The following is a 27510-nucleotide window of genomic DNA, read 5'->3' as shown; positions in this document are numbered from 1 at the left end:
ATAATCCAGCTAAAGGATCCTAGACTACTGGACAGAATTTACACTAGGGGACAAGTGACCTAAGCTTAATCCCTCGCAGTGCTATCTAATTACAGGGAGAGGTGTGGCAGACAATGGGTTTACTTACTTTTTTAAACTTTTTACTTCAAGTTCAAGATAATACCTATATTTTCCATTAATTTATTCTGAGGGAATGTAATAAAAGTAATTACCAGACACAATTTGCCAGTGCAAAAAGCTTTGTAAATAACACAATATTGCTCTGTAATTGTGACATGAAATAAAATACTTCTAAAGCCATTATTGTGAGGTTATCAAATTTTTAGAAGGTAGAGTTAGCAGTGATTGCTATATTCTCCTTTTTTCTTATCCATCTTCTCTAGTTTTCTAGAATTCACATATATATACTGCATAGCTTAAAAGTTTATAAATAACTTATAAATAACAATTCAACATCAGAAAAACAATCTAATTTAAGAATGGGCAAAAGACCTGAATAGACACTTCTCCAAAGAGGACATACAGATGACCAATAGACATATGAAAAGATGCTCAATGTCACTAATCATCAGAGAAATACAAGTTCAAACAACAATGAGATATCATCTCATACCTGTCAGAATGGCTATCATCAATAAGTCAACAAACAAGTGCTGGCAAAGATGTACAGAAAAGGGAACCCTGTGCACTGTTGGTGGGAATGCAGACTAGTGCAGCCATTGTGAAAACAATATATAGTTAGCTCAATAAATTAAAAATGTAGCTGCCGTATGACCTCCTATTCAACTTCTCAGAATTTATCTAAAGAACCCCGAAATACTAATTGGAAAGAATATGTACACCTTTATGTTTATTGTAGTTCTATTTACAATTAGCCATGGTTTGGAAGCAGCCAAAGTGGCCATCAGTAAAGATGAGTGGGTAAAAAAAGCTGTGGTATATTTATATAATGAAATACCATTTAGCCATAAAAAAGAAGGACACCTTACCCTTTTCATCAACACCCGTGGATCTACGGAGTATTATGCTATGTGAAATAAGCTAGTCAGAGAAAGACAAGTACCATATGATTTCACTTATATGTGGAATTTAATGAACAAAATAAATAAAATAGTAGCAGACTCACAAATACAGAGACCAGATTGACAGCTGTCTGAAGGAAGAGGATTGCAGAGCTAGGTGAAAAAGATGAAGAGGTAAAGGGAAGGAAACAAAGTTATATACAGATATAGTACCAGAGGGTAAAGGGCTTGGACAAGGTAGGAAAGAAAAAAGGAGGGATGAATAGCGATGAAAGGAGATTCCTTGGGGTAGTTAATAAATGATACAATATGCAGATAATGTATTAGATAAGCATACACCTAAAACCAATATAGTTTTATTAACCAATATCTCTCCAATATATTCAATAAATAAATGTTAAAAGTTTTTAGATACTAAGATAAATTAGGACAATTTAATGATGGAAATGATTATTGAGACCTTACTTATAGATAGGGCTTAATGAGCATGTAAATTATGGCAATTTATGTTCACATAAAGTTATTACTACCTGTAAATTGTGGTTATATATTGGATAATGAAAATATGTTTATTTCCTAAATAATTTTCTACTTTAATGATAACTAATTTAAACATAATATATTTTATTATTGTCAACAGCATAGGGAGTTTTGAGGATTTGAATTAATTAACACAAAGTATTTAAAACAGCGTTTGGAAAAAAAAGTTCACTATTATTATTACACTAGAGCCCAGTGCATGAAATTCACCAGTGTGTCCCTCATCCCAGCCTGCACCCTCTCAAATCCAGGACCCCTCAGGGGATGTATGACTAACTGTTTAGGCCCGATACCTGGGAATTGGGGCTAACCTGGCAGTCGAACAGCCCTCTCACAATTTGGGACTGCAGGCTCCCAACTGCTCATCTGCCTGCCTATCTGATTGCCTTTAACTGCTTCTGCCTGCCAGCCTGATCACCCTGCAACCACTGCCCTGCCAGCCTGATTGATGCCTAACTTTTCCCCTGACAGCCTGATTGCCCCCAACTGCCCTCCCCGGCCAGCCTGGTCTTCCATAAATGTCCTCCTTTGGGGACCATCTTGTGCTAGCCATTTTGTGACCATATGGAGGTGGTCATCTTGTGCTAGGGTGTGATGGTTAATTTGCATATTACCTATTTATTATATAGGATTATTATATAGGATAATTATTATTCCTTTTATTTATTTTGACTCAAGTTGATGATATTATTACCAAGAAAAGATTGTTATGATTTCTAGTTCCTTTTATTTTTGAAAACTACCTGGTAGTAGGATCATTGAATAATAGATAATATAAACATAAGGCCTTATTTTAAAAAGACAGTCAGCCTGGCCAGTGTGGCTCTATTGGTTAAGCATCACCTTGTGCACCCAGCAGTTGCTGATTTGAGTCTGGGTCAGGACACATGTTTCTTTTTCACATTGAAGTTTTTATCTCCTCCCTTCTTCTCTCTCTAAAATCAATAAAAGAAACATGAAAAATATAATCATTGCATCTTATTTTAAGTAAATATTTCTGGATAAGAAATGATGCTAAAGTAAGGAAGGATTTATATTTAGAGAATGTGTCATAGAACAGGTTCTCTTCTTTCAGGTCAATGCTTGAGATCTCAGGAAATTATAGCTAGTAAGAAGGCATATATCTCTAAAGGAATGTGAGTCATATATTTGGCCAGAGCTGCAGTGACTGATTCAAAAGGGCTGATAGCATCGTGTAAGAAAATATGTTAGAAAACAGCTGCTTTGACAGAGAAACAATAAATGTGAGTACATCGATTTAAAAAAAAATCAAAACAAATAACTGGAAAGTAAAAGGCACTAATGTCTGATCTCAGATACTGCTGGGCAAAAATTGGATGTGAATTAAGAAACCAAGTGGTTTTTAACACAAGAGGTAAATATAATATTAGAGCAATACTAACTATGATAGAAAGAGATTTAAAATTGTAACATTCACTGTAAATCTATACATAATAACAAAAGAACAGATGTAGTAAAGAGTAATTTGCTATGAGGGTATATACTTTTATAAAAAACATAAATCAGAAAAAAAGACACAAAAATGAAGCCTCCCTTTCAAGTCCTATCCATGTTCATGTGACAATGACACAAGATTACTCCCTTTCTAGTTATGTCATATGTTTCACAAGTCCAAGCATTGTTATTGTATTTTCTTCTAGAATTCACTACAGGAGATAACTATATGTCTACTCCTCTGTTACACTCCTGGGCTAATACTCTAAAGGTATCTTATTTTTTTCTAAAGGTATTCTAATGCCTTTCCCCTCTAAAAAACAAAACAAAAAAAAACACACAAAAAACAAACAAACAAAAAAACAGACACAAGAAAACCACAACCATAACAATAAAAGCAATTCCATCTAATATTATGTAGATTCTATTTCAATTTCTAACACATCTATAAGTCTGTCTTCCTTGCTCAATGGAACTTCTAAGGGGCAATATTGCAGTTATTCACTTCATGATGATTTGAGAAGATATATGTCAGACACCTCTGCTAAACACCAAGGATACAGGCATGGGAAAGATATTGGAATATGAGAAAAACAGTGAGCCATTGAATTTGGGACTAAGAGAAAAACATAGTTTTGTGTGAGAAAAATCTTGGCTGGCCATGTTGAGCCTTTAGAATTTTATCCTAAATGAGTGGAAATCCATTGAAGTATTTTAACATTTGAAATGCCACAACCAGATTTTCACTGGATGAGAAAGAATGGATCTATGAAAGGGAAGAGGAAAACTTGCATATGGACACAGTAATAAAATAGTGTTTTTCTAAAGGCTTTATATCATGTAATGAAGCAACTTACAAATAATAGGGGTGCCAGAACAACAGGAAGAAGAACAGGTTTAGAAGACCTATTTGAAGAAATGATGTCAGAAAATTTCCCTGATGTGATGAAGAAAAAAGTCACACAAGCACAGAGAGTCCCAAACAGGATGAACCCAAAAAGACCCACACCAAGACACATCATAATTACAATGGCAAATATTCAGGACAAAAAAATAATCTTAAAAAAGAGACAGAAAGTTATACACAAGGGAGCTCCCATTAGGTTATCAAATTATTTCTCAACAGAAGCATATCAGCCAGAAAAGAATGGAAGGAAATTTGCAAAGTGATGAATCTAAGAATACTCTATCCAGCAAGGCTATCATTCAAAATTGAAGGTGGAATCAGGAGCTTCACAGACAAAAAAACAGACAAAACAAAACAAACCAAAAACAAAACAAAACAAAAAAACTAAGTGATTTTATCACTACCAAGCCAGCAATGCAAGAAATGCTAAAGGGACTGTTGTAAAAAATAAATAAATTTAAAGGTAAGAAGGAACACAGACACAAAAAATAAAAAATGACTACAAACAAGTACCTTTCAATGATAACTTTAAGCATAAGTGCATTAAATGCTTCAATCAAAAGACATAAAGTGGCTGAATGGATTAAAAAAATGACCTATATATATACTGTCTACAAGAGACCCACCTCAGAAAAAGGGACTCACACAGACTGAAAGTAAAGGGATAGAAAAATACTTTCAGGCAAAAACCAAAACCAAAAACAAAAACAAAAAAACAAAACAAAACAAAAAAAACAAACAAAAAAACCTGGGGTAGCAGTACTTATATCTGGCAAAATAGACTTCAAAGTAAAGGCCATAAAAAGAGATAATAATAATATTTCATAATAATCAGATCCAGCAGTACATCAAAAAGATTATACACCACAACCAAGTAGGATTTATCCCGGGATTCGAGGATGGTACAATATTCACAAATCAATAAACGTGATACATCACATAAACAAACTGAGAGATAAAAATCACACAATCATGTCAATTGATGCAGAAAAAGCATTTGAAAAATCCAACACCCTTTCTTGAGAGAAACTCTCGGCAAGACCTCAACATAATAAAAGCTATATATGACAAACGCACAGCCAAAATCATACTCAATGGGCAAAAACTAAAACCATTTCCCCTAAGAACAGGAATAAGAAAGGGATGCCCACTCTCACCACTAACCATTGTGATCAGACAAGAAGAATAAATAAAAGGCATCCAAATTTGAAAAAAAGAAGTAAAATTGTCCTTACTTGCAGATGACATGATATTGTACATAGAAAACCTTAAAGACTCCATCAAAATTTTCACTATGCATAATGCTCTCCAGCTCCATTTATTATTAGACAGAATAAATGAATTTGGCAATGTAGCAGGATACAAAATTAATGTCAAGAAACCTATAGCATTTCTGTACACCAATAATGAACTTACAAAAGCAATCCCATTCATCATTGCATAATAATAATAATAATAATAATAATAATAATATACTTAGGAATAAACTTAACTAAGGAAGTAACAGACCTATATGCAAAAAAAAAATACAGGACACTGAAAAAGAGATAGAGGAAGACGTAAACAGATGGAAGTTCATACCATTTTCATGGATTGGTAGAATAAACATCATCAAAATGTCCCTATTACCCAAAGCAATCTATAATATAAATTCAATGTACTTCCCATTAAACTACCAAAGGCATATTTCACAGACCTAGAAAAAACTCTCCAAAAATTAATCTGGAATAAAAAATGACCCCGAATAACCACAGCAATCCTGATAAAGAAGAACAAAGTAGGTGAGATCTTAATTGTAGGTATTACGCTGTATTACAAAGCCACTGTTCTTAAAATTGTCTGGTACTGGCACAGGAACAGACATATAGATCAATGGGATAGAATAGGGGACCCAGAAATTGAACCAAACCACTATGATCAATTAATATTTGACAAAGGAGGCATGAACATATTGTACAATGGAGTCAAGACAGTATTTTCAATAAATGGTGTTGGGAAAATTGGACAGATACATAAAAGAAGAAAGAAAGAAAGAAAGAAAGAAAGAAAGAAAGAAAGAAAGAAAGAAAGAAAGAAAGAAAGAAAGAAAGAAAGAAAGAAAGAAGAAAGAAAGAAAGAAACTAGATCACCAACTTACACCATACACAAAAATAAACTCAAAATGGATCAAGGTCTTAAACATAAGACAGGGAACCATAAAAACACTAGAGGAATCCACAGGCAGTGATATCTCAGACATATGCTAAAGCAATTTCTTCACTGATATTGCTCCTAGAGCAATGGAAACTATAGAGAAAATAAACAAATGGAACTACATCAAAATTAAAAGCTTTTGCACAGCAAAGAAGACCATCGATAAAACAACAAGAAAACCCACTGCATGGGAGAAAATATTTACCAATGATATCAACAATAAGTGTTTAATCTCCAACATTTATAGGGAACTCACACAGCTTAACAAAAAGAAGATAAACAACCCAATCAAAAAATGGGCAACTGACCTAAATAGATACTTTTTGAAAGAAGATAGAAGGAAGGCCAAGAGTCACATGAAAACCTGCTCAAAGTCACTAATCACCTGAGAGATGCAAATCAAAACAACAATGTGGTACCATCTCACACCTGTCAGAATGGCTATCATCAACACACCAACAAATGACAATTGCTGGCAAGGATGCTGAGAAAAAGGAACCCTCATGCACTGCAAGTGGGAATACAGACTGGTGCAGCCATTGTGGAAAACAGTATGGAGTTTCCTCAAAAAACTGAAAATGGAACTCCCATTTGACCCAGTGTTCCTACTTCTAGGAATATATCCCAAGAAACTAGAAATAGGAATCAGAAAGGATATATGCACCCCTATGTTCATAGCAGCACAACTCACCATAGCTAACATTTGGAAACAACTTAAATGCCCATCAGCAGATGAGTGGACTAAAAAACTGTTATACATCTACACAATGTAATACTATGCTGCTATAAAAAGGAGTTCTAACCATTTGCAACAACAAGGTAAACAAGGATGGGACTTATGCTAAGTGAAATAATCCAGGAAGAGAAAGATAAATATTACATGATTTTCCTTTATATGGAATATAATAAACAAAATATTACATGATCTCACTCATTTATGGAATATAATGAACAACATAAACTGATGAACAAAAATAGATCCAGAGACAAACATTAATCAGAATGTCAAATCTCAAGGAAGGTGGGAGATCCTAGGGATAAGGGGGAGAGATTAACCAAAGGACTTCTATGCATACATATAAGCCTAATCAATGGACACAGACTACAGGGGGTATGGGCATGAACAAGGGGGTAGGGGTAATGGGGCAATAAAGACACATATGAAGTATCCTAATCAATAAAGAAATTAAAAAAAATAAAGGCTATATATCAAGAGACTGTAAATTTGAATATCTGGGGCAAGATTGTGGTTGTATCAATGGAGAGATTTGGGTAAATTTGTTTCCTCAAATTATTAAAAATGGAACTCCCAGTTAACCCAGTGATCCCAATTCTAGGAATATATCCTAAGAAGCCTGAAACACCAATCAGAAAGAACATATGAACCTATGTGTTCATAGCAGCACAATTTACACTAGAGAAGATCTGGAAACAGCCCAAGTGCCAATCAGTAGATGAGTGGATAAGAAAGCTGTGATACATCTACTCAATGGAATACTATGCAGCAGTACAAAAGAAGAATATCTTAACCTTTGAGCCAGCATGGAGGAACCTGAAGAGTATTATGCTAAGTGAAATAAGTCAGTCAGAGAAAGATAAGTATCACATGTTTCCCTTTATATGGAATATAATAAACAAAATAATCTGACAGACAAAACAGATCCAGAGACTTGGAAGCAAACAACAGACAGGATTCTCAGAAGGAAGGAGGGAGGAAAGATATCAAACAAAAACTTATATGCATAGCCTATGGTCACAGACAATAGTAGGGTAAAGGACTGGGGTTGGGGATGAGTACAGGGTGGAGGAGGTCAATGGCAAAAAAGGGGAGATATCTGTAATACTTTCAATAATAAATATAAGTTAAAAATGCCTATAAAATAGAATTAGACACAGAAACGTGGGACAGACAGATAAATCTTGGGGGAAAGCAAGGGTATTTGGATGGGTGGGAAAATATTAACTAAACAAATTATATGCATATATGTATAAACCACGGTCACACACCATAGTATAGTGAAGGCTAGGGGGTAGGGATGAGTACAGGGTGAAGAGGGTCAATGGGGAAAAATAAAGGTACATCTATAATACTTTAAAAAAGCAAGATAAATTTAAAAAATAAAATAAAAATTGTTTGTGCATATTTTAATTAATTTGCCCAGCTATTTCTCCTAAACTTTATGTACTTTGAAGACATTGACACCTCTGACATCAATCACAGTGCTCACAATATAGTAAAAATATTTAGTCAATATTTGAAGAACAAAGGGATAAATGCCAAATATACTATAATCACAGCAAATATTACTCTGTACAGTTAGGGTCTAATAGTATTTGTTGGCCCTAAGTAATTATTTTGCTTCTTCATATTAAAAACTCTAAACTATAAATTAATAAATCTTCCCTTTTTGTTTTCACTTACTTTAATTTTTATCACACACACACACACACACACACACACACACACAGACACACAATGATTCTTTACTTTGAATTTCTGGACCTTTTTAAAACTTATGGCACTATAGTTCTTAATTTTATATAATATCCTATTGCATCAATGCATTTTTCATGTAGGGAAAGTATAAATTATTAACACTGACAAAATCAAGAGTCTCCAAGATCATTAAATGTTGAAATAATCTGTAAATAGATTACATAAAGGACTATCAAATATAATGACTGATTTTCCAACCATATCTAAGATATAAAGTTGCTTGTTGAACATAAAGACATTATTATACTCTTCAACAAAATAAAAACAAATAATACAAATAATTATTTTACTATAGGAAAACATGCTAACGGAGATATTTAAAACATTGATGAGTTATATAAAGCTATTCTACCTAGTAAGGAATCACATTTCATTCAATTTATAACAAACATAGATGATACTTTTATGCTTTATGACAATTTTGGCAATGGAGAATTTTTTACTACAACCAGACCAATAAATAAATAAATAATTAAAGTGAAACCCTTAAATAACTGCAAATACAATGTTTAGTTTGTTTTCCTTTCTAAGCATTTTTTAAAAGACTTCAGGCTGATTTATACATTTAACTTCTATTTCATACTTTGTGTATTTTTCTTATCTTAATGTGACATTGTGAAACTGTCAGATTACAAACATTGTGAGTGGAGTTGATTACATTCTCATAGGTGTCTGTCAAAGAATTTACTGCTCTCATAATGGAAGGTGATAGGTATAACTTATGCATGATAATGGGTTTTCAAAGAAAGAGTAAGAATTAAAATGATGCATTTTTTAAATAGCAGAACAAACCATAACATTTATTTCAATATTTCAATACAAATGAGTAAATATACCTTTGCTATTGTGTTGCTCTAGTCATGAGAGGTCACCACATACTTCAAATAGTGAATAGAAGTTAGTAATATGCAAGATGATAAATCGTAACTCTCAATTGAAGTCATTAGACACTTTCTACCTCAGTTTTTTGTTTCAAAAGTAAATATGGATATTATAGTGTAACATTTCAGGATTAACATGAGAATTGCTAAAAAATTATATTAATTTTATAATTTTAAAATAGTTATCCTTATGATTCAATTGAAACTTAACCATTAACAAAGATTCATTAAACCTGTACAAATGGCTCTACATTTTCTGGCATTTCCTCCATCTCCTCTACAAATAAATTTTACAATTCTTGAATTATTTCAAAATGAGGAAAATTAATATATCATTGAATAAAAAACCATTAGCGTCTTAAATTTTAACTGGGCTAGTATTAATTGGCTTTATTTTCACTAAATTTGATTACTTCAAGGTGACACATTTTTCTTTGCCCCTGGAGTAATTTTTTTATTATTTGTTAACTTCTTAGCTAGGCCATGATAACAAGAATACAAGTGTCCATACTGAAATGTCCACAGAACAGGCTTGGGTAGGACTGTTCACAAGCCAAGACATTTTACTTTGCTGGGTCAGATGCTTCTCACCAGTGATGTGCCAGTGAAATTATGTTTCTCCTCTCTTCTAATTAGTTTAGGTTAAATAGATTTTCCTTTTTTGGAATAACATTTGTTTGTTGCTATTTGGCACTTTAGTTATTAGTGTTCATTTTATGAATTTAAATAAAATATCAGCATATACTTAACAGAATGATTAGACTTCTGAAAATGACAAGTTTTGATAAAGGGTCATGATTATATAAATATTAAAATAGTGTCACTTGAGTTATTTCAATTCATTATAATTCTCTTTTCTCCTTTAATAATCTTTTCTACTTTCCAATCTCCTTTATTCTTGATTTTCAATGATAGGTTAAGGCAGATTGTAGTGATTTCAGTTTCACTAAACATGTTGTTAAAGATCTTTTCCAAAAAAGGTACTTCTCTCAGAGCCGCTTTAGTTATTTATGAAACTGATTTTTTAAATCTGTTATTTATAAACAGATTCCTATTTAATGACTATATAAAATTAATTGATGATAGTATTCTTAGAAAAGAAGGTACTCAAGAATTCCAAAAAGATGTCTGTTGAACGCACTGATGGTCAGACTAGTATCTCCTCCCGTGTACTGCGTTAGGACAACACCCGCAAAGGACAGTGTGGCTGTGGCTCAAAATATTCTCTTTCAGAGTAGCACCATTGTTTAACCTAGAAAACATGCGATTTGCCAAGTTACCCATTAATTTACCTCCTATGAAAACAGAAATCCATAATAAAAAATAAATTATAATTATTGAATTTTAGAAAAAGTAATAATGTTAGCTGTAGTTACCACAGTTTCAAAACTGCATAAACTCTTTTTTTTTTGCCCCGAATCCCAATAGTCTCCCCAGATGCTAGAAGTAATTACTTAAATTTGCCTTGTCATTGTCATTCAGAGATGTTTATAGACCAGTATTGATTAAAGCATCACTACCCATCTGCTTTAAATCTCAGTATCAGGAATTCCACACCTCAATGAAAGTGGCTTGAAAGTTTCCCAGAATGCAGGAAATCGTGTAAAAACCACAGAGGTTGTGTTTGATCTATGACACCCTCTTTAGAATTTTGATGCCATTAGATTTTGTACTTTCTTGTAGCACATTACATGACCTTTGGGTGATCAAGAATATATTTTCACAGTTCTGTTTGATTAAATCATATTGACAAGACATGATTTTTGTAACCCTCTTCACTACAATAAGGCTCTATAGTATCCCCCTGCTCCTTTGGGCCATTTGTTTATTTTAGGTAGTAGGCTCAAGTTGGGGCATATAAGCAAGATAGCACAAGCTCAACTTCCTTGAATTTATTGCAACCCAGAGAAACCCTCTCATCCTTTCGGTTTACCCATGAAAGTTAGAAGCTGCTTCTACTCCTCCCAATCACGTTTGCCATTTCTGCCTTATTCTTATATTCTGACATTTTTATATCGTTATACCAGCTTAATTTCTCATCAGATTCCAGGTGAGAGATGATCACCTTTCTACTTTCTAAGGGGAAATACATAGCCATTTATAATTAAAGGAAGATCTACAATCATTGTTGTCATTGCAAGCAAAGAAGCAGCAAAAGAAAAAGCTAAACTATTTTTGTTGTTTGTTACAATCAAATTTCATGAAACTCCAAGAGGAATAATGTGTTAAGAGTATATATATATATATATATATATATATATATATATATATATATATATATATATATATATAAAGTTAAACTATGTTCTGGATTATGCCTTAAGCAGCAGTTGTCCAGAGGCAAACCTGCTCCGGTTACTGGTTTTTATTTTACCAAAATTAATAAAGCCATACACTCAGCCATGGAGTGTAAACTATCTATCCAATTGTCTGTTACTTTTTTACCTTTCTTATAGCTGATATTTAAAAGCGATAGGATTTGGGGTTTTATTTGAAGTTTGACAGAGGTGAAGAACCAACATGAAATTGCCATTTAAATACTACAGCATCTGAACATTCCTCATTGATAAGGTCTCTGGAGACTGAGCAGGACAAATATCTTTGAAACAGGGCCCAAGTTTGTAGTGATAAGCTGACTCTTTTCTGATAATATTCTGATTGTCATGGTTTTTGGAGAGACTTCAACTAGAAATGAGTCACATTGAATTATATATCCTGTTCAAAATAAACAACTTAATGGTTAACTGGGAAGTCTTTATACCTATATTTTAAAAGATCTAACAATCAAATATGACACAAACAAATCTATTTTGAAATATATTATTTCCTCTGTTTTTGCACATATGTTAGCATAATGCACTGTGTTTTCTGCAATTGTTTAAAATAACAACATATATTGAAGATAATGTCATACAATACATGAATCCCATTTTGCATAACCTTTATATTGCACTTTTGGTCTCTTAAGTTCCATAACTAAACCATTATTTGAAAATGTTTATATTGCTTTCAATCTTTAGGTATCATAAACAATGTTAAAATGAGTATTGAATATAACAATTCTGAGAATTAGAAATTCTAATCAAAGGGATATACAGGTATAATGTAGGTTGATTTTCCAAAATGCCCTACAAAAACTATATTAATTTATATCCCAAATAATATTAGAGAATGACTCTTCTTACACAAGCTCAATAAAGAGGAATGTTAATGTCTCTGCCAATCTGATAAATAAAAATGAAACTTAATAAAATTTTAATATGAATTTTATTAAATTGAAGTGACACAGTACTTTTATCATATACTTAAGATTTTTGTGAGTACTTTATTAATATTATTTGATTCCCAGCAGGGGGCGTGCAGGAGGCCACTGATCAATGTTTCTCAGTATTTCTATCTCCATCTCACTTCCTCTCTCTGAAATCAATAAAAATTTTTAAATATCCATAACATAAAGTTTATCATAGGCCATTATAAGGCCTGAGAAGTCATTTGGTCTGGTCCAGCCAAGGCAGTAGGGTGAGTTAGTTAAATGCTGACCACATACAACAGGCTAATTTTTATATTGATAATTTGGGATGGCCTGTGGATGATGGTATAAATATCCAAATGGCCTTTGACAGAAAAATATTCCCCCTCCTTAAGCCATTTTTAAGTGTACAATTTGGGGCATTAAGTGAATTCACATTATCTTACACCCATAACCCCACCCATTTATAGAACTTTTACATCTTTTCAAACTAAAAGCCTACCCCTATTAAACAATAACTTTTATTCTCCAACTATCCACAGTTTCTGGCAATCACCATTCTAACTTCTATTTCTATGAATGTAATTACCCTAAGTAATTCAATTAGTAGAATTATACAATTTTTTTTTCTGATTTGTTTTACTTAGCATAATGTCCTTAAGCTGTCAGAATTACCTTCTATTTTGAACATGAAAAATATTTCATTGTATGTAGATAGCACATTTTGTTTATCCATTCAACAGTCAATGGGCTTTTGATGAAAATACCTTGGCAGTTATGGTGACTGGCAGTGGCTGCAGCAGTGAGGTGATGGGGCTGGCACCTTCCCCTGATCAGCCAGGTCACCTCAAGCAAAGGGAGGCCAGACTGAGGCTTAGGTCTGCTCCCACTGGGGAGCAGGTTTAAGCCATCCGTAGGACTTTCCCTGAGGGCTCCCAGTATGTGAGAGGGGGCAGGCTGGGCTGAGGGACCCCTCCCCACTGTACTAATTTCATGCACTGGGCCCCTAGTTAGCTATATAATAGAAATATTTTCTCCCATTCCATGAGTTGCTTTTTTACTCTATTGATATTCAGTTTTAATGAAGTTCAATTCATTTATTTTTCATATGTTATCTGTGCTTTTGGTGTCACATACACTGAATGGCCAGATCATTATAATCTCTGAACATATAATAATTTGGCCACTCAGTGTATTTCCTATATAATAAAAGGCTAGTATACAAATTGTCCCCTCAACCAGGAGTTCAATCAGCAGGCAAGCCAGCCAACCATGCATGTCCCCTCCTTTGGCCATATACAGAGTGGCAAGATTATTATGCATTTAGAGAACATAATAATCTGGCCCCTCAGTGTACAAGAAATCACTACTAAATCTAGTGCTATATTGAATGTACAAAAATCACTACTAAATCTAGTGAAATATTGAAGCTATCCCCTTATATTTGCTTCTAAGAGTTTTAAAGTTTTAGTTCTTAAATTTAGGTCTTAAGTATTAGTAACATTTTGAATTATTAATTTATTGTTATTTAAGAATATTTATAATATTTCATAGTGCTGCTTACATTAAAATTAATTGAGTCTATTGTAAACATATGTTATTTCTCTTTATATTGTATTTGCCTGATAAAATAGATTTGACTTAATTTTCAATTGTTTATGTTGCAATGTTTTTTGTTTACTTTATGAGAAACACTGAAATTATCTTGGATTTATTCCATATTATTTGCATTTTTAATAATAAATCTGTTAAATTTTCTCATTTTAAGAAAAATATTTTCTTTTATTGACTCAAAAATATGCATTGTATTTCAACTTTCAATACGTACTTTAAACCTCTGTGCACCAATCATCCACTAATATTGCCCAAAAATATTAATTGAGGTCCTAGTATTTGGTGGCAGACTTATAGGTGCTGAGCACACAGTGGTAAATAAAGCAGAAACAAACCTTAATAAAAAAGCAGAACAATTTCTCAGAAAAAAAGCATGTAAAAATCATTTAGTACAAGAGTAACAGTGCAAAGGAGGGAAAAATAAGGCAGAAAATAGTGGTATGAGATGTAGGTGTTCTGTGCATATTTGGCATTGGTTCAGGATTATAAAAGTGCAGGTTGTAAGAAATGACTGTATTCTGAGTATAATCTTATAATAAAGCAGAGAGGAAACCAGTATATTGAATGCAAGTTTTGAGAGAAAGACAACTCAGTGTTTTGTGTGTTTTTGAAAGGATTATGACCTAAGCAACTATAAAAAAAAAATGAAATGTTCATTGATGAACACAGGAAAGAATGTTGTTTGAAATGACAATTAAATATTGAAGAAACTATATCATTTCTGAGATTCAGAAGAGAAATCCAGGCTAGAAATATATATTTTTCAAAACATCAGAATATAGTTTATTATTAAGATCTATCATACTTAACATTACCAATGGAAATAGTATAAATAGAGTACAAAAAATTGAACTCTGGGGCCCTGCACTATTTAGAGGTTGGAGATATGAGGGAACATGTGAAAATTAAACTAAGTATACGTGGCAGGTAAATTGAAACTAAACGAGTATTTACCTTAGTAGAAAGGTAAAGAAAATAATTAAGAAAGGAGTGATTAACTTTGTCAAATGTTAACAATTCATAAAGTAGGATGTGAACTGAGAATTATATTTGATTAAGTTACATACAGGTCATGTAACTTTGAGAAGTTTCAAATAATGGAGAAGTTGAATGTATAATTTCAATGACTATAAAAAAGAATGAGAATGTGGAAATTGGAGAAAAAGAATGTAGTCAATTATTCTGACCAATTCATTTCATAATGTTTATAGTTGATCCATTTGTCTATTTTCTTCCAAAATAATATAAGAATTTTAGAGCCTATTAAACATTTAACCAAATCATTTTTATACCTTCTATATCTCCACTTTCTTAAGTATCTAATTAGTCCATGTAATATTGTGATTTATACTTATTAGTTAATTAAAAACAATTGATTGTCCCTCATGCTGCTATTGCTTTGCATTTTCTATCCCATAGTTTAATTTACTATTTAATTAAATATATTTAAAAATAATTTTATGACAAACATAATCTGTCATTCTTTTATTTTAAAGTGACATTATTTTCTCTTCAACTTCAAGAGATAATTCAACTTGATTTAAAATGTAATTATTTTTCTTGCTTTTTCAAGAAAATGACAAATATTTTTCTTGCTTGTTATAAAAATGTTATTTCATTTACTTCTTGCATTTGCTCTTCTTGTTTTGAAGTCAGCTGACTTCAGTTTAGTTGCTTATATTAATTTTTAAATTTAACTTGTTAGATTGACATTGATTAATAAAATTACATAGGTTTCAGGTGTACAATTCTATAATCATCATCTGTATATTGTGTTGTGTGATCACCACCCCAGTCAAGTCTCCTTCCATCACCATTTATTAATTTCTATTAATCTTAGGAGTTCTGTGGAATTCTAACAGTGTTTAAGTATAGACTTTTTGGGGTGAGGTGGATTTTTCATTCTGAATATTCTTACATTCATTAATCCTGGAAAATTATCACTCATTATCCTTAAAATATTATCTCTTTTATTTATATTCCCCCCTCCTAAAATTGCTATTCAGTCACTGTTGACTTTGGCATTATGTTATGGTATCTCTATTGATTAAACCTTGGTACAAATATACAATGGAATATTATTTGGTAATAAAAAAATAAAATCTTATTACTTGTGATAGCATGAATGAATCTAAATGGTATTATGGTAAGTGAAATAAGTCAGTCAGAGAAAGAGAAGTACTATATGATTTCACTTACATGTGAAATTTAAAGAAAATAAATGAACAAACAAAAGTGAAACAGACTTAGAGCAGACTGGATGAAAGAGGTGAAAGGACTAAGAAACAAACTGACATTTAAATAAAGTACAGCATAGGGAATAAAACAATAATATTATAATAAATATGCATGATGCCAGGTGGGTACTAGAAATATCAGGAGGGACACTTTGAAAGTATATGATTAACTAACCACTATTCTGTATACCTGAAAGCAATACAAATAATATTGAAAATAGGCTGTAATCTATAATAATAAAAGTGTAATATGCTAATTAGACTAGACAGTTAAACGACCTTTAGGACTTCCTTCCAGATGACCTTCTGGATGAAGCTGGAGCTGCGAGGGCCCAGCCCCTTGCATTAATTTTGTGCTTCAGGCCTCTAGAGCTGCTCGGTCCCAGGGACACCACTGGAGTGTCTGGTCCTGTCATCCCTGCCTGGGGGCAGCTGGAGTTCTCAGTCCTCTTGGTTTGTGCAGCTCTGGACCGGAAGCAGAAACCAAGAGTGCAGAGAGCGCCAGGAATTCTGGGAATCATAGTTCTGGTGGCAGATGCCTTGCGGGATCTCCTAGACACTGGAGCAAAGTGAGCCTGGAGAAAGTTATGTTGCAGGTGGGGGATGAGGGAAAGCAAAGGTGAGAGGCATGAGTAAAGTCACAGTGTCAAGGAAAAAATAAAGAGAAAATATCCTGCAGCTTCCAGGAAATCTTTACTAATGGAACAAAGAAAAAAAAGACCTCTATTATTCTGTGAGCATCAAATCAAACTGGGTTTGGGTTTCAGACAATTATCTCATATGATTGCAAAGATAGACAGAAACTCCTAGATTGGAGAGGGTGCAGGTTGGGCTGAGGGACCCACTCCTGTGAACGAATCTTCATGCACCAGGTCTCTAATTGGAAAAAAAAAAAAGAAAAAAAAAAGAAATAATTAAACTGCTTTTAAAAAGAGACTCAAATTATAGTTTTCATTTAACAAAGAACTGTATTTCTCACATAATAACAGAACTGTATTTCTTTCTCACATAAAAGAGTAGGAAGGGAGTGTATCTTCTATCTACATAGTTGTCAGGGATCTTACTTCTTGTTATTCTGCCATATGCAAATTAACCATCACTTTGCTACACCCACAAGCAATGCACACCGGTCACACCCAACAGCCAATCAGAGTGAGTATTCGAATAAACCCAACCAAGAGGGCTATAGCCAAATAAAGTAGTAGGGAGGCTTGGGTTTCCCAGGCAATGTAGGAAGCCAAGCTTTCCACCTGCCCTTGCTGGCCCAGGTCTCCACTCCAGGTTACAAAGTTTCAAATATAGAAGATACATAAATTTCAACAGAAATGGCTGCCAGCCACAGAGCTAGCATGGAGACTTGGCTTTGCTCCAGGCTACAAAGTTTCAATTGTAGAAGGTAAATAAATTCCAGATACTAGGGCCTCCATTTGGGTCACCTGGGCGTGTGGCTGGCCTTCAAACCACCACAGGCCCCTTGCTCAGGCCACTCCATGCCCCAAGGGAACCCCCATTCTGATCTAGGACACCTGTGCACCAGGCCTCTATCCTATCTAATAAAAGAGTAATATGCAGATTGACTATCACTCGAACACACAACATGGCTGCCCCCATGTGGTCAAAGATCCTGCTCCTATGTGGACACAAGTTGGCCACCACAAGATGTCCAACAGGTGAGGGCAGTTGGAAGGGAGCAGGCCTGCAAGGGAGGGCAGTTGGAGGTGATCAACCCTGCTGGGGAGGGCAGTTAGGGGTGACCATGCAGGCAGAGAAGGGAACTTGGGGGGTGGCAGGGGAGCAGTTAGACATCAATCAGGCTGACATGGGAGTGGTTAGGGCTGATCAGGCTGGCAGGCAGAAGCAATTAGGGGCAACCAGGAAGGCAGGCATGTGAGCAGTTGAGAGCCAGCAGTCCTAAATTGTGAAAAAGATGTCCTACTGCCCATTTAGGCCTGATCCCATTGAGATTGGGCCTAAATGGGCAGTTGGGCATCCCTTGAGGGGTCCCAGATTAGAGAGGGTGCAGGCTGGGCTGAGGGACTCAACACATAATCATGCATGAATTTCCTGCACTGGGCTTTTGGTAGTATATATCCTGGTATAGTATATTTCTATGATTTTTTGAAACTTAGGAAAATAAAAAGTTTTTGCTCAGATAATTTAAATGTGAACCAGGAAGATAAGTTTTATTTCAATATATATTCATTTGAATTTCAACAACCACTTTTTTTCCTTTAGACTTACATAGTTTCACTTTTTTTTTTATCCTAGTCTGGTGAATAGGTAACTCTCAATCTGTGTCTCACTTTTTCTTATAGTTAATGTGGCCCCTGCACAATGTGATGAAATATATGTTGTTTTCCAAACATTTTGTAAGGAACCTTAATAAAACCATATTTCCCCCCAAAAAAATTTAAGGACAATGATATTTTTAAAATTATCTTCAGGTATACAAATATGTGTTAATTTGTTATAAAGTATAGATTGAACTTTGAAATTTTACCTGCAAAATTGATAATAATAAAAGCATAATATGCTAATTAAACCAGACATCGTTCTGGACTACCTTCCAGATGAAGCCACGGCTGTGGGGGCCAAGGCAGCTGCTGCCAGGGCAGGAGCCAAGCCCCTGGCAAGAAATTTATGCATCATACCTCTAGTATTCTAATAATGTCTCTTGAAGAAGAATAAATCCAGATAAAGTCTGTTGATATATGCTTGTCTTTTTAAAGCATATGAGTAGGCAGTTACCATTTCACTTCCCTTTAGCCCTCAATTCTATTGTCACACAGACATTTCACTCGTTTTCTTCCAAGGATATTTGACACAAAAAATGGGAGTCCCAGTTCCCTTTCTTCCATGTAGCATGCACCACCATCCAGCCTAGATTCTGCATCTCAATGCCACGAATAGTTGAAATGTCTGAGAGCAGTTGATTTCAGCACTGGGAGGGGTATGTGTATGTGGGTGGGGGTACAAGGTATTTCTGAGTATGAGGTGTGGGTTTGTGAGTGTATGCATTTACGTAAGAGACAGAAGGTCAATATTGGGCTACATTGAGTGCTTTCTTAATGCAATTGGGAGTTGACTGTTTCCAGGGTACTGTTTAGTGACATAGCTGTGCAGTTGAGAGCTGCCGCATTAGCACTACACACTTTTTTTAGTGTAAGCACATTTGACATTGTTGATTTAGATATTAGTCTGGAAATATGTAAGAGAGGAAGATAATAAGAGAGAATAGCTTTGTAGTGACAGAGAAGGAATATGCAGAAGAGAGAAACTGTAAGAGAAAGACTATTAAAAAAAGTAAATTTATGAGAATATCTGAGTGACAGGAATTTATATCAGAATTAGAACATGACAGGTGCACAGAAAAATCAGGCTGCAGATCACAGAAAGGGTGTATGTATAGTTGGCAGCATACTTATAAAGAAATGATAAAAAATAAGATGAGAGCAGAAAAAAAGGAATGTTTTAGGGTTAGAAGAAGAAGACAGGAAATAGAAGGAAAATGTAACTTTAGGAAATTCATTTTTATAATTATGGCTTTTCAGACAAAAATAATACAAACAAAAAGAATGATTTGTTTTTATGATAACAGTAAATAAGTTAAATTATCTGGGGACTTTTCTGAAAACATAATTTTAGCTGTGGAGAACAGTATTTTTCTCTCTATATTCATTTTCAATCACCCAGAATGATGGGAAGGTGTGATGGAAGCCAAAAAATTGAATTTCTATTTTTTTTTAGTCCTCACCTGATGACATGATCATTGATTTTTAGAGAGATGGGAAGGGGGAGAGAGAAAGAACTAATCGTGTGAGAGAGATAGGGAATCAAACACACAACCTAGGAAATCATAGGTTGACAGGGAATCATAACTTTGATCTTTTGATGCAGCAGAGGATGCTGCAACCAACTGAGCCACAACAGCTAGAGCAAAAACACTGAATTTCTTTCCAGTGTTTACGCACAGAGTTGTAGCACTTCACTTTGAAAAGTAGCATTCTGCCTTAGTGTTGAGTGCGAAAGATATTTGAAGCCATTATTACACTGGCCTAGGAAATTGAATTCCATAAGTGCTTGATGCCCTCTCTCAGTGCTCCTCGAAATTGCTTCTCTGTGCCAATGTTTAATGCAGCCCAACTGTGTGTTTTCTTTTCTCTAATGCCCATTATGTCTTCCACTTCTCAAGATCAGGACTGTACCTTATCCCACATTGCATCTTTGGTGGCTAAGGATTAAGGAATGGAAGGAGAGGAGTATCCTATTTTAGGACATGGAAATGAAGGTTTTTGCCTTGGACTGTGAGATAGACTTGCACAGAAAGTGTTGTCCACACGTTAGATTTCCTGGTACAAAATCATTGTTCTTAGATGCCTGTACACATGCTAACTGTTGTCTCTGTCAGTTGTTTACACTTTTGACCAATGCTCTGTTCACAAGCACAGACAAATATGGAAGGCTTTTCCCTTTATAGTTTTAGAGATTGTATTATAATAACAATATTCAATATTTAATCTTCCGGGATTTATAAAAAAAAAAACAAAAACTTGTTTACAATTAAAAAATGAGTAAGCTAAGAGTGAATTTATCATATTAGTGAGACATGAACTTTTTTTTCTCATTATCTTTACACATAAGTAAAGAGAAATATATGCCAAGGATTTATTAACCTGCAGCCTCTATGAAATATTATATATCCATACATTCAACAAATTATATTTTGACAGCATAGCATGTGCCAGGTAACCTTCTAGGAGGTTTCAGTACACAGCAATGAAAATAGCAAGTTGCTCATCTATAAAGAAAAAAAAAAAAGATAAACATTTAGCAGGCTATTATATTTTTTTTGTTTAAATTGAGAAATACTGTTTGCTATGTCCTAAAATTATAGACTGTGATGTTTATTTTAATATATAATAAAAGAAAAAAAACTAAGTACTTTACACAATTCTTATTTTTGTGAGTAGCATAATCAATTAACAGAATTTTTAGAGAACAAAGTCATGATTTTTAAATGACAATGTAAAAGCGGTGTAATTCAAGGCTTTCGTGGTGCCAGGGGATGGGAAGTGAGGTCATTAGGATCATTTGATACTAAGGAAGCAATGAAACTATCAAGACTTTTTTCATTATGTAGTATAATATCTCAAGTTGAACCACTGCAAAACAATTACAAATCGCTAAGAAAGTAAAAAGGAAAGACAAAAAAATCATTTGGTCCTAGCTACAAATTTTGCAGAGTGATTATCATATCTAAGATATGGTATCCTAAGGCAATGCTACTAAAGTAAATTGCTACTGAAAGCATCTTTGGTATCTGAAAATCAAATCTCAGCTCAATTTAAAATTATATTTAGTGCAGTGACTTGCACAATGGATTTCTTGTGCCATGTGGTGAAGTAGTTGCCGGGCTGTGCACTAATGTACTAATCAGTTTTACATGGATGCCACTACTTTTCATTTTGTCAGTTTCCTGCTTGGTATTACTTCTCTAAGCTTCTTCTGGAATGTGGTCATGTCAGTCATATTTAATGCCACAGGAGTTTATTTTATTACTTAAAAAGAATATGTGTCCCTTTTAAAAGACAAGCAAATTCTTATGCAAATATCATTTGGCTTTAGACTTTCTCTTTGTTTTTCTCTTTTTTCTTTCTTCTCTTTCACTGTCTCCTTTCTGTCTTTGCTCTCCCTTTCCTTCTTGACTTCTTTATTCTTTTTTTCCTGTTCTCTTTTTTTTCCCCATTAGCATTTTCAGTATCAGTCTCATTAATCACTGTCACTCTATCTTCTTTTATCATCTCCCCTATAGTTTAGATTAGGGGTGTCGAACTCAATCAGAGAAGAGGCCAAAATCTAAAATCCAGCCTAAATCGCGGGCCGAATGGTTTACTGAACAGTCATAAACTGTCATTGTGATGGAAACGCAGCGGAGTGCAGTGATGACAGCGCGGTGCGGGCCACATTGCAAGGCCTGGCGGGACGGATTTGGCCCGCGGGCCTTGTGTTTGACACATGTGGTTTAGATTTATCATAACAGGCCTCAAAAGATTCTGTGCCCTTACTTTGTCTACTCTAATATAGTGTGCACCATCTCTATATGTGTACCTAATAATTTTCATTTTAAATTTTTTACTTTGTTTTCTGCAGGAAACAAACCATCTTTCATGCCTCTATCTTTTTCTGCAATAAATAAAAAGTTAGCTCCCAGAGAAAAGAACTAGCATGTAATTATATATATAAAGAACCAGGGTCCAAAATGACCAAAGGGATGACTGGTCCAGCACTGACCCTCACGCTCCATTGATGAGGGATGGCTAATGGGGGATCCAGAGTCCCTTGGGATCCAATGAATTGGTGGCAGCAGTGACTGGTGAGTGGGCAGGTGGAAAGCAGACCGCTTGGTCCCTCCCCTGGCCCGCAGGCTCCCAATGACCCATTGATCAGGGGAAGGCTAATAGGGAACCAGAGTGAGTGGCACGAGGAGGCATGGAGGGAGAAGGACTGGAGAGCAGCTGGAAGGCAGACCTCTTGGTCCCTCCTTTAGGCCTTCAGACTCTAATCAATCAGTGGTGGAGGCGAGGCAGAACTGGGGACTGGCTCCCTTAGTAGTCCTGAGGTTCAGTCTCCAGAGGACAGGCCAGGCACCAATGGACCAGTGCCGCTGGCATGATCCTGGCAGCACTGCTAGCCTCCTGGAACGTGGCCTTGGGCACTGCAGCAACTTCCCCTCTCTAGATACGCCACAAAGAAAAAAGGATACTGCCAGCAGCGCCAGGAGTGGCCAGCGGGGACTGACTGCTCTCCCCATGTTTACACTAGGTCACTCCAGCCAGCCCCCGCCTGCCCCGCTCTAGATGAAGTGTGAGCACTGCATGCGGAAGAAAGGTAGAAAAAAAAAAATGATGACTAAATGACTAAGAGAATGCCACAGTCTATGTCCAGAGTTCGGCTCAGGATAACAGAGGGAAGGGAGAATTCCATAAGTTGGCCAATGCCAAGATATTTCTGAGTGACTGCCTGTCGTGTGACAGTTGTGTGACTGCCGATGAATGAGTCCAAGTTTCTCAGCAAAATGACAAAAACTTCTTCTGTGTCCTGAACCTTAATAAGAAATGTGTTATCTCACAGCACAAGGTGCTGGCAGTGTCCCTGTGTCCTCAGTCTCTGCCTTATTTTGCTGCTAAATTCAGCCTCAGTGTCACTGATGCATCCAGAAGGCTCTCTGGCTTCCTCAGAAGTGTTGGGGTGCACTGTCTTTGACATGAAGACAGATGCAGACCTTAGCATCCTGGAGAGTCAGAAGGAATTTGTGCGTCGGTACCACCAGCACCGAGAGGAAGAGTCCTGGCTACGCATGCTGACTTCCGCCTGCTTCAGCTGGGTCCAATATGCATAGTGCATGCTGGGTTACCCTATCACCCCTATCTCTGCACGGACAAGTCTCCCCAGCAGATCATGGACTCTCTGGTGAAGGATTACTTCACCAGATGGCAGAACCTGTCCCCAGACAAGATTTTTTACATCATTGTGGCTACAAGTTATGACAAGAAACTGGAGGCCCTTTGAGAAGATGTTCCCAAAGCTTTGCATAGTTCCCAAGGTGCTGACTGCATGTTAACCTCAGGTGAAATTGTCCAGATAATGAAGCAAAGTGACCTCACCGAGAATGTTGCTGCCATGGATACGCTGGAGATGTGAATGAGGAAGTGAGGGTCCACAGGGATGCCAGCTCCGATGGGAACCTGGCACACATCTTTAAGCACATGGCCTGAGGACAAAGACTTCCAGGAGGTCACCCTTGAAAGGGACAGAGAGGTTCTGCTGTGCTTTGAGGCTGCTTATGGCCTTCAGAACATCCGGAAGTGGTCTTGAAGCTGTAGAGGGGCAACTTCCCCTGCCACTTCGTGGAGGTGCTGGCCTGCACTAGGGATGCCTAAGCAGCAGGGGCCAGGCTGAGGCGGACGACAGGTGAGCAGACAGGGCACTGCTATGGCAGATGGAAGGCATCTATGCTGCCATCCTGGTGGTGTGGCCCCCAGAGACCAAGCCCATATGCAGGAGCTATACCAGGAGTGGCTGGGGCGTTGCGGGAGGGGGGGACAACTCCCCCCAGGCCCAGGCAGCCCTGTGTACTGCCTACCACTAGCAGGGCCCAGGGAAGCCTGACAGGACAACAAATGGTAAAGGTCCAGCAGAAGCCCGGCCTGCAAGCTGCCTGAGGATGGGCACCAGACACGTAAATAAAAGGCTTAGCATCTCTGTCATTGCTTTGGTTTTCAGAATTCCCTGCTCCTCATCTGTCGGCTCCCTCCCTCTGAGGGGTGCTGTTGTCCTCACATGGTTGCAACTGGAATATTGTATCTCAAGAGGATTGCCCCACTGTACGCATTCTTTTATCCGATGATGAAAAAATCCCAAAAGAATAAGAATGAAGACAGACTACTGTCCTTTAGGCTTAAAAAACAAACAAACAAACAAACAAACAAACAAACAACCAAAACAACCCAGAAGTGTCCTGCGAAGAGACTTTGTTCTGTCCACGCGCCTCAGAGAGATTGGATGAGGAAATGGCCCGGTTTGGCCCTGACTTTACCCACTTATGTTACTCTTAAAGTGTCTTTGCCACAGTGTGAATAAGCTGCCACCTTTTGGAATAGAGGCTCATACGAAAGTCTGCATTCCTAACTTTTCTTGAAACAGATCTATGTTCTGCAGCTGTGGCCACTGTCCTGAGACCAGTCAGGTCACTGGAAATCAGGGGGCACTGGAGTGGAAGCTCTCCTCCCGTGCCCTTTTACATTCAGGGATTGGGGGAGGCCTGACAAGGGTGTCAGGTGTCACAGATGGAAGGATGGAGAATAGAGAGGCAGACACCCTGCTGGGTGGGGTCAGGCAGATGAAGGCCAGCTCTCCCGTAATTGGGTGAGATAGTGTCCTCTGTGTCCACCTCTCACCCCATGGGCCTACAGATTCCTGATAACTGTGCATATATCACCTTACATGGCACAGAGAAATTAAAGTTGCCTACCGGAATTAAAGGCAGTTAATCACTTGAATTTAAAATAATATTATTCTGGATTATCCAGATGGACCCAATATAATCACAAGACTTAAAAAACAGAGAGGGAAGCAGAAATGGTCAAAGTTACAGGGCGTGTAAAGAACTCAACCTGCCAGGAGTGTAGAAATGGAGGAGGTCCAGGAGTGAAGAAAAGCCCACGCCCTCCAGAGGGGGGAAAGGACGAGGAAGCAGATTCTCTCCTACAGCCCTGTCAACCCCTTGATTTTAGACCCATGAAGCTCTATTGGGCATCTGACCTACATAACTGAAAGATAATAATTGTTTTTGTTGTTTGAAACCTGTAAGTTTATTGTAATTTGTTACAGCAGAAATAGAAAAGCAACACCACAAAAAGAAAAATAAATGGAGGAGAAATTGAAATTTACTGCTAGCCTTCACCATCAAATCTGACTCACAAAAATAAGAAAAGAAATATTACATATGTGTATGTATTATGTTGCCAACTCACAGCTATTTTAAAAATTCTTGTCAAAAGGAGTCATCACCATATGTAAAAGCCTCACTTGGTGTTGAGTCACACATAAATATAACTCCTCGGGGCCATCAACTCTAAATGTTTAAGTGTGTGTGGATCTATCGAAAAGAAAAATTGTCCATACCACAACAAATAAAGGGTGTTGTGCCTATGTATCCTGAAAGGATTTGCAATCGAAGGTTAAACCTCCTGGAGCTGAGGCCAATTATACTGGAATGGAGACAAGGCTCAGCTTGGCTCAGCTCATCAGGGTCAACATCCTGACTGACCTCCATCAAGTCAGAAAGCAACATTGGGGAGCTTTTTATTGCTCAACTATCAACTGCAGAGAGCTACGCAATATCCAGTAAATGCCATATAGCGAGGAGATTTTGTTACAAGGATAGGAACTGCAGAAATCCTGTGTTTATACTAGAGATCCAATTCTCACCAAGCAAAGCTTTTAGTTACCACCCTCCAAGTGTAAAAGAGAAGTGAAATACACTGCACTTCCCCACAATCTGTCTTTTCTTCCTGTCAGGTTCTGCCTAAAATACAGCCTCGTGACTGAAGTTAAACTACATGCAGGTGCTGGTACTGGCACAGGACTAAGGGTAATAAAGTTCTACCTGGAGCAGGGCTGCCGGGCAGCAGATGGAGAGCGATTCTATGCAGCTCCTGGCACATGTTGCTTTACATCTAACATTGCATCCCACAAGCCTGAGCTGGAAGTGAGAGATGTATTTGCTCAGGTCTCAGTGCATTTGCCCATAAACTGTTTAAGAAGAAGAAAATATCTCTGAGAAAAATGAGCTTTGATATAATTCCATCCTATACATGATGGGATATTCATCACACCTTTTACACAATTTATCATTTCACTTTCTATGAAAAAATTAGCTTTTGCCTCATCAAAATACACTTTATATTTTACCTTAATCAAGCTTGGTGCCTGATAGAACCACATTCTTAAGAGCAGAGAAGGGCCACTCAGTGTCACTCTGCTGATCCTCTCCTGCAAGACACAGTTTAACTGTGTTTTCAAAAGCAGAGAAAGAGAGTCCATAGAAATGTTTATTTTTTCCTTTCAAAGGATGAAATATAAGTGTTCCTCTCCTGGGAAAAAAGTAATATTGTTAAACTCCCTCACATAAGAACACAAACACTTTATTCTTTGAAAAGAATACCAGATAATGGGTTAAGTTTAGGTATTCATTCTATACTATTTATGAGTCCACATGGGACCTTGAGCCAATTTCAATTACATGCAAGGAAGGTCTAACCTTGCAGACTCTGTTAACTCAGCAGCCTGCCTAAGTGGCCCCAGGGTTCACTAGTCCATGCACTCTTCATATCAAAGCTTGCATCAACATAA

The 27510-nt window shown here is 36.2% G+C and overlaps 1 pseudogene; it reads left to right on the top strand.

Annotated features, from left to right (window-relative positions):
* The first annotated feature begins 23402 nt into the window (after positions 1–23402).
* LOC118718324 lies at positions 23403–24765 on the top strand (annotated as a pseudogene).
* Positions 24766–27510: the final 2745 nt, after the last annotated feature.

The sequence above is a fragment of the Pipistrellus kuhlii genome, unplaced genomic scaffold (assembly GCF_014108245.1).
Source record: "Pipistrellus kuhlii isolate mPipKuh1 unplaced genomic scaffold, mPipKuh1.p scaffold_m20_p_1, whole genome shotgun sequence".
Lineage (NCBI taxonomy): Eukaryota > Metazoa > Chordata > Mammalia > Chiroptera > Vespertilionidae > Pipistrellus > Pipistrellus kuhlii.
This window is presented reverse-complemented; position numbering and strand designations above follow the sequence as displayed.